This window comes from Theropithecus gelada, chromosome 19, assembly GCF_003255815.1.
Source record: "Theropithecus gelada isolate Dixy chromosome 19, Tgel_1.0, whole genome shotgun sequence".
Taxonomy (NCBI): Eukaryota; Metazoa; Chordata; class Mammalia; order Primates; family Cercopithecidae; genus Theropithecus; species Theropithecus gelada.
The window spans coordinates 54600050-54619371 of NC_037687.1; positions in this window are offsets into that span (position 1 = coordinate 54600050).

Consider the following 19322-nt stretch of genomic DNA (forward strand, 5'->3'; position numbering starts at 1 on the left):
ACCATGCTGTTTTGGTTACTGTAGCCTTGTAGTATAGTTTGAAGTCAGGTAGCATGATGCCTCCAGATTTGTTCTTTAGACTTAGGATTGTCTTGGAGATGCGGGCTCTTTTTTGGTTCCATATGAATTTTAAAGCAGTTTTTTCCAATTCTGTGAAGAAACTCATTGGTAGCTTGATGGGGATGGCATTGAATCTATAAATTACCTTGGGCAGTATGGCCATTTTCACGATATTGATTCTTCCTATCCATGAGCATGGTATGTTCTTCCATTTGTTTGTGTCCTCTTTTATTTCACTGTTAATCTGAGGATATTTCCTTTTTCACCATAGCCCTCAATCAGCTCCCATATATCACCTTACAGAATCCACGAACACAGTGTTAGCAAACTGATGCCTGAAGAGAAATGTGTGACTCTGTGAGTTGCATTCACACATCGCAGTACAGTTTCTCAGAACGCTTCTTTCCAGTTTTAAACTGAGGATATTTAATATTTAATCATAGCCCTCAATGAACTCCAAAATGTCACTTTGCAGAATCCACGAACACAGTTTTAGCAAACTGATGCCTGAATAGAAATGTGTAACTGTATGAATTGCATTCACACATCGCAGTGCAGTTTCTCAGAATGCTTCTTTCCAGTTTTCATCTGAGGACATTTACTTTTTCACCATAACCATCAATGAGCTCCCATATATCACTTTGCAGAATCCACGAACACAGTGTTAGCAAACTACCTTGTTAAGACAAGGTTGAAACTGGGTGAGATGAATTCACATATCATGAAGAAGTTTCACAGAAAGCTACTTTCTAGTTTTTATCTGAGGATATTTTCTTTTTCACCATAGCCCTCCATGGGTTTCCAAATATCACGTTGCAAATCCCACAAGAACAGTCTTAGTGAACGGCTTCTTGATGGGAAAACTGTATGTCTGTGAGATGAATTCACAGATCACAAAGAAGTTTCTCAGAAAGTTTCTTTCTCATTTTTATCAGAGGATATTTCCTTTGGCCCTATAGTCTTCAAAGGGATCTGAAATATCTGTTCTCAGATTCCACAGAAATAGTGCTAGCAAACAGTTCCACGAAATACAGCTGTAACTCAGTGATTTGAAGTCACACATCTCAAAGCAGTTTCTCCAAAACTTCTTTCTTGTTTGAGCTAAGGTTATTTGTGGTCTGGGAGCGCCACCGTGTGTCTTATTGCAGATTATGTGAAAACACTGTTAGCAAGCTTCTCAATGAAAACAATGATGAAACTCTGTGAGCTGAATTCACCCACAACAAAGAAGTTTCTGGGAAGGCTTCTCTGCAGATTTGTCTGAGGATATTTCATGATTCACCATGGGACTCAACCATATCCAAGATATCACTTCTGAGATTCAACCAAATCAGTGCTAGGAAACTCCTCCATGAAAGAGTGGTGTAACACTGTGAAATCAATTCACACATCACAAAGCAGTTTCTCAGAAAGCTTCATTCTGGTTTTTCTTGGAGGATATTTCCTTTGTCCTTCTACTATTGAAAGCCATCCGAAATATCAGGTCTCAGAATCCACAAAAACAATGCTAGCAAAAGGTTGCACGAAATAGTGGTGGAACTCTGTGAGATGAAGTCACATAGCAGAAAGCAATTTCTCAGAAAGCTTCTCTCATGTTTTTCTCTGAGGATATTTCCTTTGTCACTGTAAGCTGCATCGCGCTAAGAAGTATCCCATTGCAGATTTCAAGAAAACTGTGTTAGCAAACTGATCTCTGAAGAGAAAAGTGTAAACTGGTGAGTTGCATTCACACAGTGTAATGCAGTTTCTCAGAACGATTCTTTCCAGTTTTTATCAGACGATATTTTCTTTTTCACTCTAGGCCTCAATGAGCTCCCAACTATCACTTTTCAGAATATATGGAAACACTGTTAGCAAACTGCTTTGAGTAGACAAAGATGTAACTTGGTGAGATGAATTCATATATCACAAAGAAGTTTCTCACAAAGCTACTTTCCAGTTTTTATTTGAGGATATTACTTTTGTCACAGAAAGCTTTATTGCACTAAGAAATATTCCAATGCAGATTTCATGAACACAGTGTTAGCGAACGGATCAATGAAAAGGAAAGTGTAACACTGTGAGTTGCATTCACAGGTCATGATGCAGTTTCTCAGAGCGTTTGCTTCCAGTTTATATCTGAAGATATTTTTTTTTCACCATAGCCCTCCATGGGCTTCCAAATATCACTTTGCAAATTCCACAAGAACTGTCTTAGAGAACGGCTTCTTGAGGGGAAAGCTGTAACTATGTGAGATGAATTCACAGATCACAAAGAAGTTTCTCAGAAAGCTTCTTTCTCATTTTTATCGGAGGATGTTTCCCATGGCCCTATATTCTTCAAAGGGATCCGAAATAACAGTACTCAGATTCCACTGAAACAGGGCTAGCAAACGGCTCCATGAAATACAGCTGTAACTGGGTGAGTGGATGTCACACATCACAAAGCAGTGTCTCAGAAAGGTTCTTTCCAGTTTTTATATCAGGATATTTTCTTTTTCACCATTGCCCTCTATGGGCTTCCAAATATCACTTTGTGAATGCCACAAGAACAGTCTCAGCGAACCGCTTGTTGAGGGGAGAGCTGTAACTCTGTGAGATGAATTCACAGATAACAAAGAAGTTTCTCAGAAAGTCTCTTTCTCATTTTTATCGGAGCATATTTTCTTTGGCCCTATAGTCTTCAAAGGGATCCGAAATAACAGTTCTCAAATTCCACAGAAACAGGGCTAGCAAACCACTCCACGAAATGCTGCTGTAACTCAGTGAATGGAAGTCACAAAATACAAAGCAGTTTCTCAGAAAGCTTCTTTCCAGTTTTTCTGTGAGAATATTTTCTTTTTCACCATAGCCCTCCATGGGCTTCCAAAATCGCTTTGCAAATTCAACAAGAGCAGTCTTAGCGAAGTGCTTCTTGAGGGGAAAGCTGTAACTCTGTAGGATGAATTCACAAATCACAAAGAAGTTTCTCAGAAAGCTTCTTTCTCTTTTTTGACGGAGGATATTTTCTTTGGCTGTATAGTCTTGCAAGGTTTCCAAAATATCAGTTCTCAGATTCCACAGAAATATGGCTAGCAAACAGCCCAACAAAATACAGCTTTACCTCAGTGAGTGGAAGTCACACATCACAAAGCAGTTTCTCAGAAAGCTTCTTTCCAGTTTTTATCAGAGGATATTTTCTTTTTCACCGTAGCCCTCCTTGGGCTTTGAAATATAACTTTGCATCTTCCACAAGAACAGTCTTAGGAAACGGCTTCTTGAGGGGAAAGATGCAACTCTGTGAGATGAATTCACAGATCACAAAGCAGTTTTTCAGAAACCTTCCTTAAAGTTTTTATCTCAAAATGCTTTCTTTTTCAACATAGCCCTCCATCGGCTTCCGAGTGTAACTTTGCAAATTCCACAAGAACAGTCTTAGCAAAAAGCTTCTTCAGGTGAAAGCTGTAATTTTGTGAGATGAATTCACAGATCACAAAGAAGTTTCCCAGAAAGCTACTTTCTGTTTTTTATCGGAGGATATTTCTTTTGGCCCTATGGTCTTCCAAGGGTTCTGAAATATCAGTTCTCAGATTCCACAGAAATAAGGCTAGCAAACAGCTCCAGGAAATACAGCTGTAACTCAGTGAGTGGAAGTCACACATCAAAAAGCAGTTTCTGAGAAAGCTTCTTTCCAGTTTGTATATGAGGATATTTTCTATTTCACCATAGCCCTCCATGGGCTTCCAAATATCACTTTGCAAATACCACAAGAACAGACTAAGTGAACAGCTTCTTGAAGGGAAAGGTGTAACTCTATGAGATGAATTCACAGATCACACAGCAGTTTCTCAAAAAGTTTCCTTTCAGTTTTCATCTGAGGATATTTTCTTTTTCAGCATAGCCCTCCATGGGTTTTCAAATGTAACCTTGCAAATTCCACAAAAACAGTCTTAGCAAATGTCTGCTTCAGGGGAAAGCTGTAACTCTGTGAGATGAATTCACAGATCACAATGAAGTTTCTCAGAAACCTTCTTTGTCATTTTTATCGGAGGATATATCCTTTGGCCCTATGGTCTTCAACGGGTTGAGATATATCTGTTCTCAGATTCCAGAGAAATAGGCCTAGCAAACAGCTCCACGAAATACAGCTGTCACACAGTGAGTTGAAGTCACACATCACCAAGGAGTTTCTCAGAAAACTTCTTTCCAGTTTTTATCTGAGTATATTTTCTTTGTCAACACAGCCCTCCATGGGCTTCCAAATATCACTTTGTAAATTCCACATGAACAGTCTTAGCGAACGGCTTCTTGAGGGGAAAACTGTAACTCTGGGAGTCGAATTCAGAGATCAAAAAAAGTTTCTCAGAAAGCTTCTTTCTCTTTTTTGTGGGAGGATATTTCCTTTGGCCATATAGTCTTCCAAGGGTTCCGAAATATCAGTTCTCAGATTCCACATAAATAAGGTTATCAAACAGCTCCACGGAATATAGCTGTAACTAGTGAGTAGAAGTCACACATCACAAAACGTTTCTCAGAAAGCTTCTTTCCAGTTTTTATATGAGGATATTTTCTATTTCACTGGAGCCCTCCTTGGGCTTCCAAATGTCACTTTGCAAATTCCACAAGAACAGGCGTAGTGAAAGGCTTGCTGAGGGGAAAGTTGTCACTCTGTGAGAAGAATTAAGAGATCAAAAAAAGTTTATCAGAAAGCTTCTTTCTCATTTTTATAGGAGGATATTTCCTTTGGCCCTATAATCTCTCAAGGGATCCGTAATATCAGTTCTCAGATTCCACAGAAATAAGGCTAGCAAACAGCTACACGAAATACAGTTGTCACTCGGTGAGTAGAAGTCACACAACACAAAGCAGTTTCTAAGAAAGCTTCTTTCCAGTTTTTATCTGAGGATATTTTCTTTTTCACCATAGGCCTCCATGGGATTCCAAGTATCATTTTGCAAATTTCCAAAGAACACTCTTAGTGAAAGGCTTCTTGAAGGGAAAGCTGTAACTCTGTGAGATGAATTCACAGAACACAAAGCAGTTTCTCAGAAAGCTTCTTTGCAGTGTTTACCTGAGGATAATTTCTTTTCCACCATAGCCCTCCATGGACTTCCAAATATCACTTTGCAAATTTCACAAGAATAGCTTTAGCGAAAGGCTTCTTGAGGGGAAAGCTGTAACTCTGTGAGATGAATTCACAGATCACAAAGAAGTTTCTCAGAAACCTTCTTTTTCTTTTTGTCGGGGGATATTTCCTTTGGCCCTATAGTCTTCAAAGGGTCCGAAATATCAGTTCTCAGATTTCACTGAAATAAGGCTAGCAAACAGCTCCATGAAACACAGCTGTAACTCAGTGAGTGGAAGTCACACATCACAAAGCAGTTTCTGAGAAATCTTCTTTCCAGTTTTTATCTGAGGATACTTTGTTTTTCGTCGTAGCCTTCCATGGACTTCCCAATATCACTTTACACATTCCACAAGAACAGTCTTAGTGTACAGCTTCTTGAGGGGAAAACTGTAACTCTGTGAGATGAATTCAGAGATCACAAAGCAGTTTCTCAGAAAACTTTCTTTCAGTTTTTATCTGGGGATATTTTCTTTTTCACCATAGCCGTCAATGTGCTTAAAATATCACTTTGCAAATTCCACAAGAACAGCCTTAGTGAACAGATTCTTGAGGGGAAAGCTGTAACTCTGTGAGAAGAATTCACAGATCGCAAAGCAGTTTCTCAGAAAGCTTCCTTTCCGTTTTTTTCTGAGGATATTTTCTTTTTCACCATGGGATTCCATGGGTTTACAAATATCACTTTAGAAATTCCGCAAGAACAGCCTTAGCAAAAGGCTTCTTCAGGGGAAATTTGTAAATCTGTGAGATGAGTTCACAGATCACAAAAAAGTTTCTCAGAAAGCTTCTTTCTCTTTTTTGTCGGAGAATATTTACTTTTGCCCTATAGTCTTCAAAGGGTTCCGAAATATCAGCTCTCAGATTCCACAGAAATAAGGCCAGCAAGGAGCTCCAAGAAATACAGCTGTAACTCAGAGAATGTAACTCACACATCACAAAGCAGTTTCTCAGAAAGCTTCTTTCCAGTTTTTATCTGAGGATATTTTCTTTTTTAAAATAGCCCTCCATGGGCTTCCAAATATCACTTTGCAAATTGCACAAGAACAGCCTTAGCGAAAGGCTTCTTGTGGAGAAAGCTGTAACTCTGTGAGATGAATTCACATATCACAAAGAAGTTTCTCAGAAAGCTTCTTTTTCATTTTTATTGGAGGATATTTCCTTTGTCTCTAGAGTCTTCAAAGGGATCCGAAATACCAGTTCTCAGATTCCACAGAAATAAGGCTAGCAAACAGCTCCACGAAACACAGCTGTAACTCAGTGAGTGGATTTCACATATCACAAAGCAAATTCTCAGAAACCTTCTTTCCAGTTTTTATCTGAGGATATTTTCTTTTTCACTATAGGCCTCGATGGGCTTCCAAATATCATTTTGCAAATTTCCAAAGAACACTCTTAGTGAAAGGCTTCTTGAGGGGAAAGCTGTAACTCTGTGAGATGAATTCACAGAACACAAAGCAGTTTCTCAGAAAGCTTCTTTGCAGTGTTTACCTGAGGATATTTTCTTTTCCACCATAGCCCTCCATGGACTTCCAAATATCACTTTGCAAATTTCACAAGAATAGCTTTAGCGAAAGGCTTCTTGAGGGGAAAGCTGTAACTCTGTGAGATGAATTCACAGATCACAAAGAAGTTTCTCACACAGGCTCTTTCTCATTTTTATCGGAGGATATTTCCTTTGGCCCTATAGTCATCAAAGGGAACCGAAATATCAGTTCTCAGTATACACAGAACTAAGGCTAGCAAACAGCTGCAGGAAATACAGCTGTAACTCAGTGAGTGGAAGTGAGACATCACAAATCAGTTTCTCAGAAAACTTCCTTCCAGGTTTTATCTGAGGATACTTTTCGTATCACCGTAGCCCTCCAAGGGCCTCCAAATATCACTTTGCAAAATCCACAAGAACAGTTTTAGTGAACGGTTTCTTGAGGGGAAAACTACACTCTTTGAGATGAATTCATAGATCACAAAGAAGTTTCTCGGAAAGTTTCTTTCTCATTTTTATCGGACGATATTCCCTTAGGCCCTATAGTGTTCAAAGGAATCCGAAATATCCATTCTCAGCTCCCACAGAAAGAAGAATAGCAAACAGCTGCACGATATCCAGCTGTAACTCAGTGAGTGGAAGTCACAGATCAAAAAGCAATTTCTCTGAAAGTTTCTTTCAAGTTTTTGTCTGTGGATATTTTCTTTTTCACCATACCCCTCTAAGGGCTTCCAAATATCACTTTGAAATTTCACAAGAACAGTCTTAGAGAACGGCTTCTTGAGGGGAACGCCGTAACTCTGTGAGATGAAGAAACAGAAAAAAAAGCAGTGTCTCAGAAAGATTCTTTCCAGTTTTTATCTGAGGATATTTTCCCTTTCACCATAGCCCTCCATGGGCTTCAAAATGTCACTTTGCAAATTTCACAAGAACAGCCTTAACGAAAGGCTTCTTGAGGGGAAAACTGTAACTCTGTGAGATGAATTCACAGATCACAAAGCAGTTTCTCAGAAAGCTTCTTTCTCATTTTTATTGGAGGATATATCCTTTGGCCCTATAGTCTTCAAAGGGAACCGCAATATAAGTTCTCAGATTCCACAGAAATAAGGCTAGCAAACAGTTCCAAGAAGTACAGCTGTAACTCAGTGAGTGGAAGTCACACATCACAAAGCAGTTTCTCAGAAAGATTCTTTCCAATTTTTATATGAGAACATTTTCTTTTTCACCATATCCCTCTATGGGCTTCCAAATATCACTTTGGAAAACCCACAAGAACACTCTTAGTGAGTGGCTTCTTGAGATGAAAGCTGAAGCTCTGTGAGATGAATTATCAGAACACAAAGCAGTTTTTCAGAAAGTTTCTTTCCTGTTTTTGTTTGAGGATATTGTCTTTTTCACCATAGCCCTCTACGGGCTTCCAAAAATCACTTTGCAATTTCCACAAGAACAGTCTTTACGAATGGCATCTTGAAGGGAAAGGTTTAACTTTGTGAGATGAATTCACAAATGACAAAGAAGTTTCTCAGAAAGCTTCTTTCTCGTTTTCATCAGAAGATATTTCCTTTGGCCCTATAGCCTTCAAAGGGATCCGAAACATCACTTCTCAGATTCCACAGAAATAAAGCTAGGAAACAGAGGCACGAAATACAGCTGTAACTCAGTTAGTGGAACTCACACATCAAAAAGCATTTTCTCAGAAAGCTTCTTTCCAGTTTTTATCTGAGGATATTTACTTTTTCAAAATAGCCCTCAATGGGCCTCCAAATATCACTTTGTAAATTCAACAAAACAGTCATAGCGAATGGCTTCTTGAAGGGAAAACTGTAACTCTGTGAGATGTATTCACAGATTACAAAGTAGTTTCTCAGAAAGCTTCTTTCTCCTTTTTATCAGAGGATATTTCCTTTGGCCCTATTGTCTTCAAGGGGATCTGAAATATCAGTTCTCACATTAACAGAAATAAGTCTAGCAAACAGCTCCATGAAATACAGGTGTAACCCAGTGAGTGGAGGTCACACATCACAAAACAGTTTTTCAGAAAGCTTCCTTCCATTTTTTATCTGAGAATATTTCCTTTTTCACCATAGCCCTCCATGTGCTTCCAAATATCAATTTGCAAATTCCACAAGAACAGTCTTAGCGAAAGACCTCTTGAGGGGAAAGCTGTAACTCTGTGACATAAATTAACAGAACAGAAAGCAGTTTCTTAGAAAGCTTTTTTCCAGGTTTTATCTGAGGATATTTCCTTTTTCACCATAGCCCTCCAAGTGCTTCCTAACATCAATTTGCAAATTCCACAAGAACAGTCTTAGCGAAAGGCCTCTTGAGGGGAAAGCTGTAACCCTGTGAGATGAATTCACAGATCACAAAGAGGTTTCTCAGAAAGCTTCTTTCTCATTTTTATAGGAGGATATTTCCTTTGGCCGTATACTCTTCAAAGTGATCCGAAAAATTTGTTCTCAGATTCCACAGAAATAAGGCGAGTAAACAGCTACACGAAGTACAGTTTTAAATTAGTGAGTGGAAGTCACACATCACAAATTTCTTGGAGTTCTTTGTAGGTTCTGGATATTAGCCCTTCGTCAGATGAGTAGATTGCAAAAAACCAAACACCGCATGTTCTGTGATAGGTGGGAACTGAACAATGAGATGTCTTGGACTCCAGAAGGGGGACATCACACACCGGGGCCTATCATGGGGAGGGTGGAGGGGAGAGGGATTGCATTGGGAGTTATACCTGATGTAAATGACGATTTGATGGGTGCTGACGAGTTGATGGGTGCAGCACACCAACATGGCGCAAGAATACATATGTAATAAGCATGGACGTAAAGTACATGTACACTAGAAGTTCAAGTATAATAGTAATAAAATTTCTTTTTTTAAAAGGAACAGTCTTAGCAAAAGGTTTCTTGAGGTGAAAGCTGTAACTCTGTGAGATGAATTCACAGATCACAAAGAAGTTTCTCAGAAAGCTTCTTTCTCATTTTTATCCGAGGATATTTCCTATGGCCCTATAGTCTTCCAAGGGATCCGAAATGTGAGTTCTCAGATTCCACAGAAATGAGGCAAGGAAACAGCTCCACGAAATACAGCTGTGACTGAGTGAGTGGAAGTCACTCATCACAAAGCAGTTTCTTAGAAAGCTTCTTTCCAGTTTTTATGTGAGGATATTTTCTTTTTCACCATAGCCTTCTATGGGCTTCCAAATATCACTTTGCAAATTCCACAAGAACAGTCAAAGTGAAAGGCTTCTTGAGGGGAAAGCTGAACTCTGTCAGATGAATTAACAGAACACAAAGCAGTTCCTCAGAAAGTTTCTTTCCAGTTTTTATCTGAGGATATTTTCTTTTTCACCATAGCCCTCCATGGGCTTTCAAATATCGGTTTGTAAATTCCAAAACAACAGTCTTAGCGAATGGTTTCATGAGGGGTAAGCTGAAACTCTGTGAGATGAATTCACAAATCACAAAGAAGTTTCTCAGAAAGCTTCTTTCTCATTTTTATCAGAGGATATTTCCTTTGGCCCTAGAGTTTTCCAAGGGATCCGAAATATCAGTTCTTAGATTCCACAGAAATAAGGCTAGCAAACAGCTCCATGAAATACAGCTGTATCTCAGTCAGTGAAGGTCACACATCACAAAGCAGTTTCTCAGAAAGTTTCTTCCCAGTTTTTATCTGAGGATATTGTGTTTTTCAGCATAGCCCTCTAGGGGCTTCCCAATAGCACTTTTCAAATTCCAGAAGAACAATCTTAGCGAACGGCTTCCTGAGGGGAAAGCTGTAACTCTGTGAAATGAATTAACAGAACACAAAGCAGTTTCTCAGAAAGCTTCTTTCCAGTTTATATCCGAGGATATTTTCCTTTTCACCATAGCCCACCATGGGCTTCCAAAAATCGCTTTGTAAATTCCAAAAGAACAGTCTTAGCGAAAGCCTTCTTGATGGGTAAGCTGTAACTCTGTGAGATGAATTCACAGACCACAAAGAAGTTTCCCAGAAAACTTCTCTCTCATTTTTATTGGAGGATATTTCCTTTGGCCGTGTAGCCTTCAATGGGATCCGAAATATCAGTTCTCATATTCCACAGAAATAAGGCCAGCAAACAGCTGCACGAAATACAGCTGTATCTCAGTCAGTGAAGGTCACACATCACAAAGCAGTTTCTCAGAAAGCTTCTTCCCAGTTTTTCTCTGAGGATATTGTGTTTTTCAGCATAGCCCTCTATGGGCTTCCCAATATCACTTTGAAAATTCCACAAGAACAGTCTTAGTGAAAGGCTTCTTGAGAGGAAAGCTGTAACTCTGTGAGATGAATTAACAAAACACAAAGCAGTTTCTCAGAAAGCTTCTTTCCAGTTTGTATATGAGGATACTTTCTTTTTCACCATAGGCCTCCATGGGCTTCCAAATATCGCTTTGTAAATTCCACAAGAACAGTCTTAGCGAAAGGCTTCTTGAGGGGTAAGCTGTAACTCGGTGAGATGAATTCACATATCACAAAGAAGTTTCTCAGAAACCTCCTTTCTCATTTTTATTGGAGGATATTTACTTTGACCCTATAGCCCTCAACGGGATCCGAAATATCAGTTCTCAGATTACACAGAAATAAGGCTACCAAACATCGCCAATAAATACAGCTGTAACTCAGAGAGTGGAAGTCACACATCACAAATCAGTTTCTCAGAAAGCTTCTTTCCAGTTTTTCTCTGAAGACATTTTCTTTTTCACCATAGCCCTCTAAGGGCTTCCAAATATCACTTTGCAAATTGCAAAAGAACAGTCTTAGTGAACTGCTTCTTGAGGGGAAAGCTGTACCTCTGTGAGATGAATAAACAGAACACAAAGCAGTTTTTCAGAAAGTATCTTTCCAGTTTATATCTGAGGATATTTTCTTTTTCACCGTAGCCCTCCATTGGCTTCCAAATATCGCTTTGTAAATTTCACAAGAACAACCTTAGCGAATGCCTTCTTGGGAGATAAGCTGTAGCTGTGTGAGATGAATTCACAGATGACAAAGAAGTTTCTCAGAAAGCTTATTTCTCATTTTATTGCTAATATTTCCTTTGGCTCTATAGACTTCCAGAGGATCCGAAATATCAGTTCTCAGATTCCACAGAAATAAGGCTAGCAAACAGCTCCACGAAATACAGCTGTTACTCATTGAGTAGAGGTGACACAGCACAAAGCAGTTTCTCAGAAAGTTTCTTTCCAGTTTTTTTCTGAAGATATTATCTTTTTCACCATACCCTCCTATAGGCTTAAAAATATCACTTAGCAAATTCCAGAACAACAGTCTTAGCGAACGACTTATTGAGTGGAAAGCTGTATTACTGTGAGATGAATTAACAGAACACAAGGCAGTTTCTCAGAAAGCTTCTTTCCTGTTTTTATCTGAGGATATTTTCTTTTTCCCCATAGCCCTACATTGGCTTCCAAATATCACTTTGCAAATTACACAAGAACAGTTTTAGCGAAGGGATTGTTGAGGGGAATGTTGTTCCACTGTAAGATGAATTCACAGGCCACAAAGAAGTTTCTCAGAAAGCTTCTTTGTCATTTTTGTCGAAGTTTATTTCCCTCGGCTCTATAGTCTTCCAAGGGATCCGAAATATCAGTTCTCAGATTCCACAGCCATAAGGCTAGCAAACAGCTCCACGAAATACAGCTGTAACTCAGTCAGTGGAAGTCACACATCACAAAGCAGTTTCCCAGAGACCTTCTTTCCAGTTTTTATATGAGGATATTTTCGTTTTCACCATAGCCCGCTATGGGCTTCCAAATATCACTTTGCAAATTCCACAAGAACAGTCAAAGTGAAAGGCTTCTTGAGGGGAAAGCTGTAACTGTGAGGTGAATTAACAGAACACAAAGGAGTTTTTCAGAAAGCTTCTTTCCAGTTTTTATCTGAGTATATATTGTTTTTCACGATAGCCCTCCATGGGCATCCAAATATCACCTTGCAAATTCCACAAGAACAGTCTTAGCGAAAGGCTTCTTGAGGGGAAAGCTGTAACTCTGTGAGATGAATTCACAGATCACAAAGAAGTATCTCAGAAAGTTTCTTTCTCATTTTTTTCAGAGGATATTTACTTTGGCCCCATATTCTTACAAGGGATACGAAAGATCAATTCTCAGATTCCACAGAAATTAGGCTAGCAAACAGCTCCACAAAATACAGCTCTAACTCAGTGAGTGGAAGTCACACATCACAAAGCAGTTTCTCAGAAAGTTTCTTTCCAGTTTTCTTCTGAGTGTATACTCGTTTTCACCATAACCCTCTATGGGCTTCGAAATATCACTTTGCAAATTCCACAACAACAGTCTTAGCGAACGGCTTCTTGAAAGGAAAGCTGTAACAGTGTGGGATGAATTAATGGAACACAAAGTACTTTCTCAGATATATTCTTTCCAGTTTTTTTCTAAGGATATTTTCTTTTTCACGATAACCTTCCATGGGCTTCCAAATATTATTTTGCGAATTACACAAGAAAAGTCTTACCAAAAGGCTTTTTGAGGGTGATGCTGTAACATTCTGGAAAGAATTCACAGATGACAAACAAGTTTCTCAGAAAGCTTATTTCTCATTTTTATCGGAGGATATTTTCTTTGGCCCTATAGTATTGCAAGGGATCCGAAATATCACTTTTCAGATTCCACAAAAGAAGGCTAGGAAACAGCTCCACGAAATATAGCTGTAACTGAGTGAGTGGAAGTCACACATCACAAAGCAGTTTCCCAGAAAGCTTCTTTCCGGTTTTTATCTGAGGATAATTTCTTTTTCACCATAGCCCTCTATGGGCTTCCAAACATCACTTTGCAAATTTCACAAGAACAGTCTTAGCGAACGGCTTCTTGAGGGGACAGCTGTAACTCTGTGAGATGAATTAACAGAACACAAAGCAGTTTTTCAAAAGCTTCTTTCCAGTTTTTATCTGAGGATATTTTCTTTTTCATTATAGCCCTCTAGAGACTTTCCAATATCACTTTGAAAATTCCACATGAACAGTCTTAGCGAAGGGATTCTTGAGGGGAAAGCTGTAACACTGTAAGGTGAATTAACAGAACACAAAGCAGTTTCTCAGAAAGCTTCTTTCCAGTTTTTATCTAAGGATAATTTCTTTTTCACCATAGCCCTATATGGGCTTCCAAATATCACTTTGTAAATTCAACAAGAAAAGTCTTATCGCAAGGCTTCTTGAGGGTAAAGCTGTAACTCTGTGAGATGAATTCACAGATCACAAATAAGTTTCCCAGAAGGCTTCTTTTCCATTTTTATTGGAGGATATTTCCTTCGGCCGTATAGTCTTCCAAGGGATCCGAAATATCAGTTCTCAGATTCCACAGAAATAAGGCTCGCAAACAGCTCCACAAAATACAGCTGTAAATCAGTGAGTGGAAATCACACATCACAGAGCAACTTCTCAGAAATCTTCTTTCCAGTTTTTATCAGAGGATATTTTCTTTTTCACTGCAGCCCTCTATGGGCTTCCAAGTATCACCTTGCGAATTCCAGAAGAACAGTCTCAGCGAAAGGCTTCTTGAGGGGAAAGTTGCATCTCTGTCAGATGTATTGACAAAACACAAATCAGTTTCTCAGAAAATTATTTCCAGGATTTATCTGAGGATACTTTCTTTTTCACCATAGCCCTCCATGGGCTTTCAAATATCTCTTTGCAAATTCCACAAGAACACTCTTAGCAAAATGCTTCTTGAGGGGAAAGCTGTAACTCTGTGAGGTGAATTCACAGATCACAAAGAAGTTTCTCAGAAAGCTTCTTTCCAGTTTTTATTTGTGGATATTTTCTTTTTTACCACATCCATCCATGGCTTTCCATATATCAGTTTGCAAATTCCACAAGAACAGTACAAGCGATAGGCTTCTTGAGTAGAAAGCTGTATCTCTGTGAGATCAATTCACAGATCACAAAGAAGTTTCTCAGAGAACTTCTTTCTCAGTTTTATCGGAGGATATTTCCTTTGGCCCTATAATCTTCCAAGGGATAAGAAATATCAGTTCTTAGATTACAGAGAGATAAGGCTAGTAAACAGATCCACGAAATACAGTTGTAAATCTGTGAGTGGAAGTTACACATCACAAAGTAGTTTCTCAGAAAACTTCTTTCCAGTTTTTCTCTGAGGATATTCTCTTTTTCACCATAGCCCTGTATTGGCTTCGAAATGTCACGGTGCAAATTCCACAAGAACAGTCTTAGTGAACGGATTCTTGAGGGGAAAGTTGTAACTCTGTGAGATGAATTAATGAAACACAAAGCAGTTTCTCAGAAAGCTTCTTTCCAGTTTATTCTGAGGAAATTTTCTTTTTCACCATAGCCCTCTATTGGCTTACAAATATCACCTTGCAAATTCCACAAGAACAGTCTTAGCGAAAGGCTTCTTGAGGGGAAAGCTGTAACCCTGTGAGACAAATTAGCAGAACACAAAGCAGTTTTTGAAAAAGCTGCTTTCCAGTTTTTATCTGGGGCTATTTTCTTTTTCACCATAGCCCTCCATGGGCTACCAAATATTACTTTGCAAATAGCACGAGAACAGTATTAGCGAAAGGCTTCTTGAGTGGCATGCTGTAACTCTGCGAGATGAATTCACAGATCATGAAGAAGTTTCTCAGAAAACTTCTTTCTCATATTTATCAGAGGATATTTCCTTCAGCCCTACAGTCTTTGAAGGGATCCGAAATATCACTTGTCAGATTCCACAGAAATAAGGCTAACAAAAAACTCCATGAAATACAGCTGTGACTCAGTGATTTGAAGTCACACATCACGAAGCATTTTCTCAGAATGCTTCTTTCCCATTTTTATCTAAGGATATTCTCTTTTTCACCGTAGCCCTCTGGGCTTCCAAATATCACGATGCAAATTCAAGAAGAACAGTCTTAGCGAACGGTTTCTTCAGGGGAAAGTGGTAACTCTGTGAGATGAATTAACAGAACACAAAGCAGTTTCTTACAATGCTTCTGTACAGTATTTATCTGAGGATATTTTCTTTTTAACCATAGCCATCTAAGGGCTTCCAAATGTCACTTTGCAAATTCCACAAGAACAGTGAAAGGCTTCTTGAAGGGAAAGCTGCAACTCTGTGAGATGAATTCACAGATCACATAGAAGTTTCTCAGAAAGCTCTTTTCCAGTTTTCATCTGAGGATATTTTCTTTTTCACCATAGCCCTCTATGGGCTTCCAAATATCACTTTGCAAATTCCACAAGAACAGTCTTAGCGAAAGGCTTCTAGAGAGGAAAGCTGTATCTCTGTGAGATGAATTCACAGACGCAAAGAAGTTTCTCAGAGAGCTTCTTTCTCATTTTTATTGGAGGATATTTACCTATGGCTATATAGTCTTCCAAGGGAAATGAAATATCAGTTCTCAGATTCCACAGAAATAAGGATATCAAACAGCTCAACGAAATACAGCTGGAAGTCAGTGAGTGCAAGTCACACATAACAAAGCAGTTTTTCAGAAAGCTTCTTTTCAGTTTTTATCTGAGGATATTTTCTTTTTCACCATAGCCCTCTATGGGCTTCCAAATATCACTTTGCAAATTCCACAAGAACAGTCTTAGTGAACGACTTCTTGAGGGGTAAGCTGTAAATCTGTGACATGAATTCAGGGAACACAAAACAGTTTCTCAGAAAGCTTCTTTCCAGTTTTTATCTGAGGATGTTTTCTTTTTCACCACAGCCCTCCATGGGCTTCGAAATATCATTTTGTAAATTCTACAAGAACAGTCTTAGCGAAGGGATTCTTGAGGGGAAAGTTGTAACACTGTGAGATGAATTCACAGATCACAGAGTAGTTTCTCAGAAAGCATCTTTCTCATTTTTATCGTAGGTATTTCCTTTGACCCTATAGTCTTCCAAGGGTTCCGAAATATAAGTTCTTAGATTCTACAGAAGTAAGGCTACCAAACAGCTCCATGAAATACAGCTGTAACTCAGTGAATGTAAGTCACACATCACAAAGCAGTTTCTCAGAAAGCTTCTTTCCAGCTTTTTTCTGAGGATATTTTCTTTTTTACCATAGTCCTCCATGGTCTTCCAAATATAAATTTGCGAATTCCACAAGAACAGTGTTAGTGAACGGCTTCTTGAGGGGAAAGCTGTGATTCTGTAAGATGAATTAACAGAACACAAGCGGTTTCTGAGAAAGCTTCTTTCCAGTTTTCATCTCTGGATATTATCATTTTCACCATAGCCCTCCATGTGCTTCCAAATATCTCTTTGCAAATTCCATAAGAACAGTGTTAGCGAACGGCTCCTTCAGGGGAAAGCTGTGACTCTGTGAGATGATTTCACAGATCACAAGGAAGTTTCTCAGAAAGTTCTTTCTCATTTTTATTGCAGGATACTTCCTTTGGCTCATTAGTATTTCTAGGGATCCGAAATATCATTTCTCAGATACCACAGAAATAAGGCTAGCAAACAGCTCCAGGAAATACAGCTGTAACACAGTGAGTGGAAGTCACACATCACAAAGCAGTTTTTCAGAAAGCTTCTTTTCAGTTTTTATCTGAGGATATTTTCTTTATCACCGTAGCCCTCTATGGGCTTCCAAATATCCCTTTGCAATTTCCCCAGGAACAGTTTTAGCGAACGGCCTCTTGAGGGGAAAGCTGTAACTCTGTGAGATGAATTCACAGAATACAAAACAGTTTCTCAGAAACCTTCTTTCCAGTTTTTATCTGAGGATGTTTTCTTTTTCACCACAGCCCTCCATGGGCTTCCAAATATCACTTTGCAAATTCACAAAAACACTCTTTGCAAAGGGTTCTTGTGGGGAAAGCTGTAACTCTGTGAGATGAATTCACAGATCACAAAGAAGTTTCTCAGAAAGCTTCTTTCTCATTTCTATCGGAGGATATTTCCTTAGGCCCTACAGTCTTCCTATGGATCCGAAATATCCGGTGTCAGATTCCACAGAAAGAAGGCTAGCAAACAGCTCCAAGAAATACAGCTGTAACTCAGTGAGTGGAAGTCATACATCACACAGCAGTTTCTCAGAAAGCTTCTTTCCAGTTTTTATCTGAGGATATTTTCTTTTTCACCGTAGCCCTCTAAGGGCTTCCAAATATCACTTTGCAAATTCCACAAGAACGGTCTTAGCAAAAGGCTTGTTGACGGGAAAGTTGTAACTCTGTGAGATGATTTCATAGAATACAAAGAAGTTTCTCAGAAAGCTTCTTTCTCTTTTTTATTGCATGATATTTCCTTTGGCCCTATTGACTTCAAAGGGATCCGAAATATCAGCTCTCAGATTCCACAGAAATAAGATTAGGAAAAACATCCATGAAATACAACTGTAACTCTGTGAGTGGAAGTTAAACATCACAAAGCAGTTTCTCAGAAAGCTTCTTTCGAGTTTTCCTCTGAGAATATTTTCATTTTCACCATTGCCCTCTATGGTCCTCCAAATATCACTTTGCAGATTCCACAAGAATAGTGTTATTGAACGACTTCTTGAAAGGAAAGATGTAACTCTGCGAGATGAAATAAGAGAACACTAAGCAGCTTCTCAGAAAACTTCTTTCCAGTTTTTATCTGAGGATATTTTCTTTTCAACTTAGCCCTCCATGGGCTTCCAAATATCACTTTGCAAATTCCACAAGAACAGTCTTAGTGAATGGCTTCTCGAAGGGCAAAGCTGTAACTCTGTGAAATGAATTATGAGAACACTAAGCGGTTTCTCAGAAAGCTTCTTTCCAGTTTTTATCTGAGGATATTTTCTTTTTCAACAAAGCCCTCCATGGACTTCCAAATATCACTTTGCAAATTCCACAAGAACAGTCTATGCGAATGGCTTCTTGAGGGGAAAGCTGTAACTCTGTGAGATGATTTCACAGAACACGAAGAAGTTTCTCAGAAACCTTTTTTCTTTTTCTCATCAGAGGATATTTCCTTTGGCCCTATATTCTTCCAAGGGATCCGAAATATCAGTTCTCAGATTCCACAGAAATAAGGGAACCAAACAGCTCCATGAAATACAGCTGTAACTCCGTGAGTGGAAGTCACACATCACAAAGAAGTTTCTCAGAAAGCTTCTTTCTCATTTTTATTGGAGGATATTTCCTTTGGTCCTATAGTCTTCAAAGTGATCCGAAATATCATTTCTCAGATTCCACAGAAATGAGGCTTGCAAACATCTCCACAAAATACAGCTGTAACTCAGTGAGTGGAAGTCACACTTCACAAAGCAGTTTCTCAGAAACCTTCTTTCCAGTTTTTATCTCAGGATATTTTCTTTTTCACCATAGCCCTTCATGGGCATCCAAATATCACTTTGCAAATTCCGCAAGAACAGTCTTAGCGAAAGGCATCTTGAGAAAAAGCGGTAACTCTGTGAGATAAATTGACAGATCACAAAAATTTTCTCAGAAAGTTTCTTTCTCATTTTTAACGGAGGATATTTCCTTTGGCCCGATAGTCTTCCAAGGGATCTGAAGTATCAGTTCTCAGATTCCACAGAAAGAAGGCTAGCAAGCAGCTCCACGAAATACAGCTCTATTTCAGTGAGTGGAAGTCACACATCACAAAGCAGTTTCTCAGAAAGTTTTTTTCCAGTTTTTATCTGAGGATAATTTCTGTTTCACCATAGCCTTCTATGGGCTTCCAAATATCACTTTGCCAATTCCACAAGAACTGTCTTAGCGAAAGGCTTCTTGAGGGGAAAGCTGTAACTCTG